Below are 14,556 nucleotides of genomic sequence, written 5' to 3' on the forward strand. Positions count from 1 at the left end.
TCTTTCATCTGTAAAATGGAGAAAATTCTTGTGAGAATTAAATGAGTAAAGTAATAAAGCACTTGGTAAACTGCTAGCACTTAGGAATCTTAGTGATAGTTATAATAATAAATATGATGATAGGTAGTCCTTAACTACTCTAAATGCCTTAAATATTTTAACTCTGTAACCCTCATGATAGACTTATGAAGCATATACCATTATCATCCCCATTTTACAGATGACTAATCAAAGCCATAGAAACACTGGCTGAAGGTTATCAGCTCGTAAGTGGCAGATACAAGGTCCCCCTCAAGCAGGCTGGCCCTGAAGCCTGCACAGTAACCATTATGCAATGAAGTGAGGATAATGACAATTATAAGGGCTTTCCTATGATGACCAGCTGAGACACTCAAACTCAATGTATTTTTCCATTGGGCTTCCCACCCATATATCTTTGGAAGTTTATTTATAAAAAGTAGACTGCCCACCAGGAGGGGTCATAAACCAGCCATGTCAGTCAGGTCCCTTCTGGTAATACAAAAGATGACTGAAGATTTGGTCCCATAAATTTATCCTTTTATTCATGGTCCATTCAGCCAGTGCTTTGGTGCAAATCTGCCCTTAGCACCGCACAGTGCATGCTCTCTTACCACTTCTCCTATCTAGCAGAGATGCACGATTAATCCCTCCGCCTCTCCCATGCCACATCAATTTCCTTTCAGCACTGCCTTTCCATTGCACCCACGTGGCAAACATCCAGACCTGCATAAATGTCTTCCTACACTTGCACTGCTGAGGATCGATGGAAAAGTATACAACTATTATGTGACAGTGCATATCAAGCACTTAGCCCTGCAGGGAGCACACAGTGAGTGCACAGAAGAAAACACTAGCTATTGTTACTTGTCAATTACCTTTCATTCTTAATAGCGGCTATTTTAGACATACTCTCTTCTCCTCTCAGCAGATGAACTCCATAATCACTTAAGGATTCCCTTGGTTTCTTGCCACCAAACCGAAGGCTTCCTTGCATACACACCTACAATTGTGCCTTCCCTCACATACAGGGGATAGCATATTCTGTCTGCCACTGCTAATTTTTCCATGGAGCTTTTGATGTTCTGGATCCCAGATCTTCCTGTCTTTTTAGGACTTCATTATTTCAGTCTTTCCTTTTTGTTCCTGTAACTTTAATTTTTTCTTGAAAATATTTTTTACCATCAGCAGAACAACTGTCCAGTTCTTACCCCCATTCACTCTTCGACCCACTAAAGAAGACTAGCTTTTATTCTCCAACATCCCATGTAATTGGTTTTACCAACATCACCAATTAAAGGGGCATGCCTCACTGTTACCTAAAAACTTATCTTAAGAAATTTCCCCAAATATGGAAGACACAATGATTGCAAGGTATTCATTGAGACACACTGGATAATCCAAAATGTTAAAAGTCAATGAGATGCCCACAGGTAAGAGACTAGTTAAATAAAGTATATCTACCTCATTGAAAATTATACAATTGTTTAAACTAGATAATTATGAGTCAACATAGCAAAACATAAAAACCCCTCCTAAGCTGACTTTAATAAGAAAGAACAAAGTTGTAATGAGGACATTATGGTTGCAATAATGGAAAACTTGCCATTTAAATGAAAAACAAAAGGAACAGAACCCACAAATATTGTACTTGGTTTAATGTTTGAATGTTGGGATTATGATTGATATCTTCTCCTCTATTTGCCAAACTCCCTGTAATGTTGTGACATTGTTTTCACAATTAAAAAAAAGAGAGAGACTTTCTTCATAGACCAGACAATTCTTATATAAGTTATGACATATCAGTAAACCTGCCAAGTCTTTGCAGCCTTTCTCACATTTAACAAATGTATTGAGGGACTGTGCATCTCTAGCCTGAAGATGGCTGGGGGGTAAATATTTTTTTCATTTCCATCTGACATCTCTTAAGCTTCCTCTGTTTTCAGAACCCTCTATTAAGCTTGAAGCTAGTCAACAAGTGAATTGAAGCCGACTTTGATTGGCATAAATACCACATTTATCTTCTCAGATATGTAATCAGGAGACAGCTGTCTGGCCACACTTGATTACTAGCATATCTAAGGTTAATGTAATATCCAAGTTCAAAATTTTGAGTATTAGAGATAAAATCTGAAGCCCTCTGAAACAGCAGGCCTCATTTACTCTGCCCTCATCTTTCACAAAGAGGCTGCAATGTGTTTATTCATTAATTAGTATATCAGAGCAAATTTAAAGACAATTATATTACATTATCACTATAATTGAAGTCTTTTTAAAAGGTATATGCAGTATGTAGTATTTGCAATACTCTGATTAATGAAGGAGTGGAGAGGAATCAAAAATATTGCCTACATTAAATGCCATACCCATTAAAATAAATACATACAGGGGAAGGGTTGAGGGGAGGGATAGTTAGGGATTTGGAGGTCGACATGTACACACTGTTATATTTAAAATGGATAATCAACAAGGACCTATACTGTACAGCTCAGGGAAATCTGCTTAGTGTTATGTGGCAGCCTGGATGGGAGGGGACTTTGGGGAAGAATGGATACATGTGTATGTATGACTGAGCTGCTCTACTGTTCACCTGAAACTATCACAACATAGTTAATCAGCTATTCTCCAATATAAAATAAAAAGTTTAAAATAAAATGAAGATGAAATAAAAAACATTTGAAGGTAAAATAAATAAATATACACAAAGTGTTTTACACAACGTAATTTCAAACTTGGTAATCAAAACATTCAGCCTTTTTTATCTCCAAGTTTTACCTCATGTTATTTTTGTTGTTTTCCAAGGATGGATGGATTACAGGATAAAGTTACTCTCAGAGGCTCACATTCCCCAGACATTATCATTCTTTTTCTACATTTACCTTTGAAAGGGGGGATGCAAATATCGTTCACTACTATTTATGGCCTGTCATTTTCATTAGCTCTTACAAAACAGATCTCCACTCTAGATTAGTGTTGCTGGAGTCAGAGGGACAGTGTCAGAGGTAAACAACGGTAAATCATATTTTGCTCCAGGCTTTCTCAAATAACCATCTCCTGGATGTTCTCATTTACCCCAGTTTCTTCAGTTTTCTGTGCTCGATCCAACTCCAATCCCACTCCCACGCCATCAGCCTCACTGCTATCATGGGTATGATTTCATATTGATCAGTTATTGGTAGCAAATAACAAGTTGAGATCTGCTTTAAAAGATCAGAAGAATGTAACTTCTTGTACAGCACAGAGCCTAAGTCCTGCGGACATCAACAAGCCGGACCTATTTGTGGAGGATGCAGCGTTACAAAAAAAAAAAAAAAAAAGATTCTAAAACAGTCTGAGGAAGTTCACGATTAGACTAAGCTATTATTGATGTTAACATATAGGTGCTTATTCCCTTAGAAGCCAGCCATGTAAAACTGCCTCTTGTATATTTGCTTCTGTCTCAGCGGTAAAGGTTGGGTAAGCAGAAAAAGAAGCCTGTTGAAAGAGTATTAGAGGCTCACAGGATAGGTGAGAGGACTGGAGTTCCAGCTAAGAGTTGAAGCTCCTGAGGCAGAAGTATAAATTTTCTGAAAACAGTCTTATGATCTCTGCTTCTGCTGCCATCACAAACGAGATGCTGAAATGTATCTGGCCACCAGGATTGAGTCTCCACTCCCATCACCATAGTCATCAGTACCATTTCTACACTAGAGACTTAAAACTGGCCACATACACTTCAGTTCAGTTCAGTCGCTCAGTTGTTTCCGATTCTTTGCGACCCCGTGAATCGAAGCACGCCAGGCTTCCCTGTCTCCATCACCAGCTCCCAGAGCCTACCCAAACCCATGTCTAACGAGTCGATGATGCCATCCAGCCATCTCATCCTCTGTCATCCCCTTCTCCTCCTGCCCCCAATCCTTACCAGCATCAGGGTCTTTTCCAATGAGTCAACTCTTCGAATGAGGTGGCCAAACAAAGTATTGGAGTTTCAGCTGCAACATCAGTCCTTCCAATGAACACCTAGGACTGATCTCCTTTAGGATGAACTGATTGGATCTCCTTGCAGTCCAAGGGACTCGCAAGAATATTATCCAACCCCACAGTTCAAAATCATCAATTTTTCAGCACTCAGCCTTCTTCACAGTCCAACTCTCACATCCATACATGACTACTGGAAAAACCATAGCCTTGACTAGATGGACATTTGTTGGCAAAGTAATGTCTGCTTTTGAATATGCTACCTAGGTTGGTCATAACTTTTCTTCCAAGGCGTAAGTGTCTTTTAATTTCATGGCTGCAGTCACCATCTGCAGTGATTTGGGAGCCCCCCAAAATAAAGCCTGACACTGATTCCACTGTTTCCCCATCTATTTCCCATGAAATGATGGGACCAGATGCCACGATCTTAGTTTTCTGAATGTTGAGCTTTAAGCCAACTTTTTCGCTCTCCTCTTTCACTTTCATCAAGAGGCTTTTTAGTTCTTCACTTCTACCATAAGGGTGGTGTCGTCTACATATCTGAGGTTATTGATATTTCTCCCGGCAATCTTGATTCCAGCTTGTGCTTCTTCCAGCCCAGTATTTCTCATGATGTACTCTGCATACAAGTTAAATAAGCAGGGTGACAATATACAGCCTTAAGTTACTCCTTTTCCTATTTGGAACCAATCTATTGTTCAATGTCCAGTTCTAACTGTTGCTTCCTGACCTGCATATAGGTTTCTCAAGAGGCAGGTGAGGTGGTCTGGTATTCCCATCTCCTTCAGAATTTTCCACAGTTTATTGTGATCCACACAGTCAAAGGCTTTGGCATAGTCAATAAAGCAGAAGTAGATGTTTTTCTGGAACTCTCTTGCTTTTTCCATGATCCAGTGGATGTTGGCAATTTGATCTCTGGTTCCTCTGCCTTTTCTAAAACCAGCTTGAACATCTTCATGCCATTGCAAAAACCTCCCTGAGAAAATGTAGTCACATTACCAAATCTTGGGTAAATGCATCTGATTTGTGACATACTCATGTTCTACCTGCAAAGGTATTTTGTGGTTTTTTCCTTAGTGGGCTCAGACTCAAAAGTATAGAAATACTCTAATAATCAAAAAGATATTTAATAGTTGGGGAGCAGTGGAAATCATGACAAGTACCTATTTTAACATTTTACTGTCATTTAAGTGTTTTAGTTACTTAATGAGAAATCTGTTTGCTTAAAAGAAAAAAGGTGAGCAGAAGCTGATGCTATATAAACTCTTCTTCTTCTTACAGGACTGGTTGCCCTGAGAAAAGCTATTTTTTCTTGAGTTCTTTCTCTATACCAAACAGGGCAAAGTAATCCACAGACATGATCACACCTGACCCAACAGCAATCCCATCAATTATTTACAGATGAGTTTCAGAGAGACTGGGTGACTTGCCCAAGGTCATATAGCTAGGATGAAACTGAGCCAGGATTTTAGTCCTGGTAGATGTTCAGGGTTTCACCTGAACCACTCTGATCCCCTACCCCAGAGGCCTGTCAGTTTTGGCAATATGGCTGCCAGGGGAACTGCCAGCCACAGACTGAGACATTATCTAAAGCAAAGTAAAGAGCAATAAGAAGAAACAAATTCTGAAGAACAGGATCCAGAGAGATGATTCAAGAATTGCTGTGTGACAAACCTACCATTTTCCAAAATATTCCAGAGTAGTGGCCTTGAAAATATTTTTGCTTGTGTACTCCCTAAAATAATTTTGAATAACTATCTACCCTTCCCACATTTTCTAAGTTGATAACTAAGCTTTTTTCATTATAAGTTTAAATAACCAAAAAGCAAGCAATGTCCAGCATATTATAAATACTGATCCTTCAAAATAAAGATCTCATTACTTTCAACATAGCCAATGGAAATTACATACATAACAAATTGATATATCCTATCATCTATTTTCCCTGGAGCAGGAAATGGCAACTTACTCTATTCTTGTCTGAAAAATTCCATACAAAAAGGAGCCTGGTAGGCTACAGTCTATGGGGTTGTCAAGGATCGGACAGGACTAAGCACACACACACACACCACTGACCCATTGACTTAGGAGGCCATGTAGATTTCTGAGACATGTTTATTGAAATTTGTTGGGAAGAAGTTACCAAACACTTTCTATAATTCATTAGGGCTCAGACCCTCCAGCTAGAGAATGCAGCCTACCTTTTTAAAAAGTCTGCCTTACCTTTCAAAATGATCTGTGTCTAAGCAGACCTAAGATGTTAAGAGTCACAGATCTTCTACCACTTACCATGCTCATGATTATATTTAGTTACTGTACCAGTGTTAAGTCCTGGCTCAGATGGTAAAGAATCTACCTGCAATGCAGGAAACTCAGGCTCGATCTCTGGGTCAGGGATCCCCTGGAGTAGGAAATGGCAATCCATTCCTGTATTCTTGCTTGGAGAATTCCATGGGACAGAGGAACCTGGTGGGTTACAGTCCATGGGGTTGCAAAGAGTCAGACACAACTGAGCAATTAACACACACACATTATCTATTTTAAACTACATGAACAAACATTTGTAACTCTACTTTTGCCTTTTCTCCCTGAACTCATATTTTCATTCATTTCATTTATATAATTTTATTATAATAAAATATTTTATCCTTTAAAGTGTTTTATTGATCTCTTATCATGCTTCTCTATACCAAAAAAAAAAAGTGCTGTGTTTATTAATTGGAACTTAAAGTTTACTTAAAAAGATAAACCTTATTTTATTCCCCAATGTGCTAAATCTCTAAGATTTTTTTTAAAAAACTAGATTAAATGATCATTTTGTTAGTAATAAACAATCGATAAAAACTATATAAATAAATGCATTTAAATGTTGATATATAATTTTTAAACACATCTAATTTCATTTTAAATATATGCACCCTGATGAGATAAATGGAGACTAAAAAAAGTCATCCATGCTTCTGTAGGATAGATTCCTAGAACAGTTCTTGGCTATCTCAAACTCTGTAGTTTAAAGTAGAACTTACCAGTCTTTACTTTCAAATTTGTTCCTCTGGTCCTCAGATTCCCCATGTTTTTTAATGGAACTTTCAGTAACCTCACAATTATACCCAGAATCAAAAAAACATTGTGTTTCTCTCACCATTGTCACCAACATCCAATCAAGTTCCATCTGTTCAGTGTCTAGGCTCACCTTCTCTTCTGTGACTGTATCTTGGCCACGACCCTGACCTTCACTTACTAACTGGCCTCCCTCTTTCCTTTTCCTATATCTTCACTGCTAATCTATCTAAAATATTCTGCCAAGTCAAGCCTGATTGTCCAGAGTAAGCTGGAGTCTCCTAACGGCCTGATTTAAAACTTCCTTCATTCCCTCGTTACCTAAAGAACCCCTTCCAAGTATTTTAGCCTAGAACTACTCACTAAAGGCCAGCCACAATGAGGTGTTAATCTGCCTTTCTCCTCTCGTCTTCTGCTGCTCATATCTGAGTGACTATGTGCCCATGCCTCTACAACTCAGGACTCATACATCCAGGAATCTGAGCCTTATTTTCCATGACAAGAGGTAAGTGCAGCAACAGATGGTAGAATCTTCCTGAAAACAATTTGAGACTTTATATATATATATATTGAAGCATATGTACTTGCATTATGAAATAAAATACAAACTTTGTATAAATTACTAGGACAAAAAGGTCAGACTTTAAAGAAATTTAAATCATGCAGCTGGCCATCTCTGGCCCCGTTGCCAAGTTCCTCTTGGTTATTAGTATATTCTCAGGAAAGTTTTAAGAATCCTTCTATAATGTGAAAGCTCCTTAATAAATTAGTAGCAACTATAATAAACATTATTATTTAATCATCTTTCTTTTTATTTGCATCACTCACTCTCCTAGCATATACCCTGTACCTTCCTGACTCTCTTAAAGGCACCTATGCTACTCATTCCCCTAAAAGAAAAACATGTATTTTACAAACGTATTATAAAATTCCATCTATCTTTCAAGGCTTGGATTTAAAAGTTGAGTCTTCCAGGGAGGTTTGGAAAACCACACACCCTCTCCTCTCACTCACCCTCCGTAAGGAATAATCCTCTATTAAGGGCTACTTTAAGTGTGAAGGTAACCTAAGTGCAAGATCTGAATAAGTGTCCCCTGCTCCTCCAACAGTGCATAGTATTATAGGTGCTTAGTAAATAGCTGAATAGCTGAATGCATAAAGAATTTTTGTATCCAGGTATCACCATCAAATCACCTTTGCTTTGTTTTATAATCCTGTGATCCCTTTTATTGAGCACATATAAAACATATGTTTGCCTCTGCTCAGAGTAGCAGACCACGGTCCTCTCTGAGTCATTGAAAACTGATTCTCCTGGTACAATTTGATATTTAGTTCTCAACCAGAAGATTCTCCCAAATCTTTTCTGAGGTCAACAATGTAGCTAGAGGACTCACTTCAACTGTCAACATGCCACCTTCAAAGGAAAACACAGAGCTTTCAGTGGCATTTTTAAAAGGTGACTATATCTGATATAAATAAAATGCTGAAATATTTACTAAAGCTTTAGTCTTAGGCATGTATAAAAGAGAACATTAGTGTGGGGTGTCTTTGCAGCACAGCTGCTAGGTCATTTCAGAAAATATGGGTCTAACAGATGGAGAGAAACTAGAATTAAACCTGCAGGTATTTCTTGTTCTTTCTCAAGTCATGTTTATTTTAATTAAATTAGGGAAAAGAGAGTCTCATTTCTTAAAGGGAGAAGTCTTAAAGGACTTTCATCTCCCCACCATTTCTTTCCCTATAGAATTCTGAATGGGGGCAGGGTGAGGTGGGGGAGGAAAAGCCTGTGGCACTTTATGATTGGAATGAATAGCTTTCAAAGGGAAAGATATATTTCTTTTTCCAGAAATGTTTAACAGATTATGCCGTGTGAGCTGTTAAGGTAAAGAGTCTTCAATTTGGAGGTAAAATGTAGAGGGAAACATAAAACCAAATTAGGTATCAAACTAATTAGAATCAATTAGTTCTTGCCAATAAATCCTACATTTGTATCTGATGCATTATAAACCGCATGTTATTTTTAAAGGTAATTATTTAATTAGCATAGCAAGATATGAATTTATAGATACTTTGACCCACTTGTGAAAAATGGATTTATAGACATCCATTTTCTCTGATGTCAGGAAAATTAATTTTACCAATTCAAGGTAAATTTAGTTCTTTCTGGTTTTAATTCCATTCCATCTAGATAAATATGCTATCAATTCACTATTTTTCCTCCCCATTATTATTTTCTTCCTACCAGGAGGAAAGGACGATAGAGTGACCTACATTTCCAACAGTTCTGGTATTTTTTTCTGCAATCATTGTCACGAACAATCACTTAAGTAACAATAATACGTGTCAGAAACTGTTTTAAGTACTTTAGGAATCATCTGCCTACTTTACAGATTGGGAAACTAAAGAATAGAGAAGTTAATATGACGTGTGCCAAACTCATTGCTAGTAAAGATTTAAGCCTAGGTGTTAGAGAAAGACCTTTGATTCCCCATCATAAAGCATTGGCATATCTTGTAGTTATTGAGACAAGCCATCTTTGATCACTGGTACCCATGACTGCTACACCTGGAATAAAACTTCAGAAGCTCCCTCTGCTGGCTGGTGACAAATTCTGCACAAGGCACAATGCATCCTCCTCTTTCTGTCTAAAATAAAAATGCTTGTCAATAAACGGCTGCTGAGATTTGTGTTTGAAAAATAGTTTGAGATATTAAAGTCTATGTGGTCCTTTCTCATCTGATTGCATTATTAATAGTATCTTTTTAAAGCATCTGCTCTTGAAGAAATTAGACGAGCTCTGTATCTCAAGGAATGGTGAATATAAAAATCACCTACCTACAAGGCAGTCTGGATTTTTCCCCTTACATGCACATACCATGAAGGAACTTTAAAGTACTAGGAACAGAGGCAAGGAGTCCAAAAGAAATCAAGTAAGCGCACAGGTCTCTGGAAAAAGAGAATCTATGAGCTGCTTGTAGAGAGGTAACAAGATTTGAAAGAGATGCTGTATGATGCTTCAAATAAGTGACACTACAGACAGCCTGGCACAAATCTCTAAGTCACAACCATGACACAGGAAAAATGGAAAAGTGTCAGGCTTGATGAGGCCATGGGGACAGGCACAAGACCATCTCATCATCATCAGTGTAGACAGATTGTAGTAGGCAGTTAAAGCTGCTATAACAAAGCACTGAGTTTGAGTGGTTTAAACCACAGACAGTTATTTCTCACCGTCCTGGAGGCTGAGAAACCCAAGATTAAAGTGCTAACAGAGTCAGGCCCTAGTGAGAGATTCTCTTTCTGGCTTGTGGACACCTCCTTCTCGATAGACCCTTACATGACAGAGAGGGAGGGAGGGAGGGAGAGAAAAACAGTTCTCATCTTTCTCCCACTTTTTGTAAGACACAATTCCAATCATCTGGGCCATTTTCATGATCTCTTCTAACCCAATTATCTCCCAAAGGCCCCATCTTCAAATACTATCACCACTGGGGTTAGGGGTTAGGTCTCAACACATGAATTCTGTGAGGATACAAATATCCAGTCCATAACACAGATATCCCATGATGACAAGCAGGGAGCCTTCTTTCTAACACTTTATCTCGGCAAATGGCCCCAGATTCATATTTCAGCTCAGAGAAGAGAGTGAGACACTAAGAAATGGAAAAAATCAATCTTTCCATCATCACAGCAGGAAAGAGTCTCAGAATTTGGCGTTGAGTTCACTCACCGAAAAATGAAGACATGGAACATTGTGTGGACACTTGAGTGTATAGATTGAGAGCTATCCCTTCTACCAGTGATTTTTGTATTTTAATAAGAAGGTTGTAAGCATGCATGTATAAATGCCAAGAAAATAGAGAAAGAGTATTTACAAAGATAGACCATTTTCCATGAGATAAACTATCATTTTCTCCAGTCGTCTTTACAAATCAGAGCTGACTAAGAATAGATATTTGAAGATATGGATTAACATTTTCACATTATGCAGACATCACTCATTAGTTAGTCATGGTTAAGCAAGTTCTATATTAGTGATCTAAAGGTATAATGGGAAAATTGCTAAACTAAGAGAACGTTTTGACTCAATAATCAGTATTTGCACATTTTAGGAAACTGGGGTTTGGCAGAAATGGTCTCTTTGTGAATGTATCTTTGTATTGTGAATTCTCTCCAAAGTGAAATGATAAGCAAATTAAATTAAACTGATTCAGGCACCATTTGGTCTTAACACACAGATGCTAGAACTCTACTATGCCTGGCAGAGATGGCTGGCTCACTCCCGTAGGATGAGCTCTACGTTGTTCTTTAGACAGGTGTTTCCTGGAAATTGACACCAAGAGTGTCAAAATAAAATCACAATAACAGGTTTGATCGGGCACACCAAAAACATACACAGAAAAACCAACGTGAGCTTACAAATGATAAAAATTGCAAAGCAAGATGGAAAATAACAATCAGAGAAATATTTTAAATATTATTCTTCACACATAACAGAAATGACAAAACATTTCCTGGCTCTTAACATGATGATGGTTTCAACATCTGGAATCCAAAGAAAGATCTTCTGGGAAACAGAATGAGGTGTATAATATTATTTATGTGGGAATTCAGATATTCAACGTATGGTGCTTAGCCTGAGAGACCACAATGAGGCTGTTAGCTATTGGTCACGGCTGAAATTCAGTGGAAATCATTTCACATGCTTTAAACTGAACACACAATTCATTTTCGTGGGTGGGGAGGGAAGGGGATGTTCCCCATGGTAGTTAGAATGGAATACATGAACGTTTAGGGTTTCTCAAGACTGAAAAGATAGATTTAGCATATATGGCTAGATACAATCAGAAGGAAACCCAGACTGAGTATAAGGAGGTGGGCTAGCACCACACCTTCTGAGTCAGGGTAGTGACAGCCTCTAGACTATACATATGGGACATAAAAGCAGCCCAGATTAGCTTTCTTTTATACACACTGAGGCTGTTGCAGGTTAGGTTTCCTGGGAGACAGAGACAGACTCAGAAGGCATTAGTGGGCAGAAGGATGTCGGTAATGTTCTGTGATCAACTCCTGTGGAAGTGAAGGAAAAGACGCAGGGCTGAGAAGAAGGAAAAGCTAAACTGTGATACGGTCTCAATGAAAGCCTCAGCCAAATTCATGAAGGTTCTGAAGACAGAATGGATTTGAACCTGTCCCAAGTTGGGATGGGAGGCCAGGCTGTTATAAGCATCCCCTTCCCATACCACATTCAGTGCTGGAAAGAAGCATGACCTTGGACAAGTCAATGTTCTCCAGAAGGGGGTTCCCAGCTGAATGCTATGACTGTGGACTGTCAACTATGGAGGCGTAATGCTGCCTATGTTCATGAGTGAATTGCTTCATTCTTGTTTTTTAAACTAATTTTATGTATTTTCAAGGACTCCTCTTTAAAATACTGTTTCATAGTTGACTGTCAGTAGGGGTACCACATATATTTTAATTCATCAAGTAACATCAAACTGGCCAATCAGTTTTTGAATATGCCCACTTAACATTTACCAATACAAAGGAAGCATAGTTCCTAATCACAGGCAGTTCCATTCTCCTCACTGGAAGTTATCTAAAACAAGTTTTATTGATCACCTTATTAAAAATACATCTGGATCAAAGATTCACTGACTCTAAATTCCAACAACCCCCACAAACAATCACCTAGACTATCGGAGAATGAATCCAACACCTATAAATAAAGGGACCAAGGAGCAAGATAGTAAATGTTGTTTCCAAACAGAATTTACTATAAATCAGAAGGAATTAGCATTCTTCACTTCACTTGTTAGTCTATACCCAAAGTCATTATGTTGCTTTTATATAGAATTCTCATCCCCATTTGAGAACAAGGAAAAAATGTAGACAGAAATAATCATAAGAACATAAATATTGAGGTTGTATCTTCAGATCCCAGCTCTTTTACCATGAAAGATCTGTTTTTTATTACTTTCCTCCACAATGAAACTCTAAAATGTTATCCACAGTCAATCAACTAGTTAGGGTGATACAATAATAGTGAATAAGAAAAATATTTCATTAGCCTTAGAGTCCTTTCATGCTAATGAAATGTATGACTTTTGTTAGGCTTTTGACATATTAAGAAACTTTAATGTTCCTAGCTACCTTCAAGAACCTTGAAACGAATGAAAACTCTGGATTAAATACATCTAAGAAGGAAATAAATTTTGTGGCAAAATAACACCCTTACCTATTCCCTTTTAGTTTATTTAAGTATCCTTCATGAATACTTAATAAATAAGTTAACCTATTTAGTTAGCTATTATCAGAAAAATTAAATCTTTGAACACATATCAACCTAAGAATTTTCTCAGCCAATCCTATTTTGAACTGAGTATTAAAGAAGACTCATTAAAATAATGGTGAATTTTTAAATGCAATAATTCAAGCTTTTCTTCATCCCTGGCCCCCAAGTTCTATATATTGCAACAAGTTCTGTGTGTGTGTGTGTGTGTGTGTGTCAAGGTTTAGGAACAGAGAGGGTTCACACACTGACCTATAGCTGAAAAGAACAATGGGAACAGGCAGAGATGACATGTTTTGCTCAGACTGCCTCAATTAAAGTTAAATCCTATGCCCAGAGGTTCAGCAGCTTCACTCCCCACTATTAAAAAAAAAAAAAAAGTCCTTCTTTGACATCAGCATTTTGTTTCCAAGCAGACACAATTCCACTGAGATTTGATGCATCTCATCAACACCATTCCTTCTCCTATGTTAAATGTGCCATTAGGAAGGGTTTGGAGTGTCTGGAAACTGGAAGGGGCTGTGCACAGGCTATTCCAGCAGCTTAGCTATTGCACTGGCGCATCTCCAGCTTCTCTGCTAAATACATAATTAAATCTCACGGTCGACATGGTGTGATTCATTCCCATAAAGTGTGAAAACAAACAACTGTGCATGCGCTGTCCCCAATTTCAAATTCAAAACAAAAATATCCTGGAATCTTCTATTTCCCCTTAAGTTCCAAATGTAATTAGACCATTTTTAAAGACAAGTAGTCTTTCAGTTTCCATGTGTTAAATCCAATCTGTCAGTTACAAATGGGAGGGACAAATGACTGCAAAATGTAACATCTTGGTTTCCTCTCTTTATCATCAAGTGCTCAAATTGACTTTTTTTCCCCTAGAATTACCAAAATGTCATTGCTCTCTCATGCAAAGCCTTTGTTTATTTACCAGTTTACAGCCAAGAGCAAATGTTCACAAGTAAGAAATCAGACCCTCCGAAGTGCTGTTGACTAATGCAAACTCACAAACTGCAGCAATGTGACAAAGGGCGGCCATAATGCTGGCTCTGGCTCTATGCCATGGCCTTAAGTCACGACAAATTTAAAGGAGATGCCCAGCATCTCTCCATAGACGTCACCACTGAGTTCTTCTGGAAGGCAAAAATTCTTTTCATTCTTCCAAACGAATGAGAAAATAAACTTCACATATAATGAACTAGATTCTTCTGGCTGCTTCTCAGAAGAAT

The sequence above is a fragment of the Oryx dammah genome, unplaced genomic scaffold, assembly GCF_014754425.2.
Source record: "Oryx dammah isolate SB20612 unplaced genomic scaffold, SCBI_Odam_1.1 HiC_scaffold_1, whole genome shotgun sequence".
Lineage (NCBI taxonomy): Eukaryota > Metazoa > Chordata > Mammalia > Artiodactyla > Bovidae > Oryx > Oryx dammah.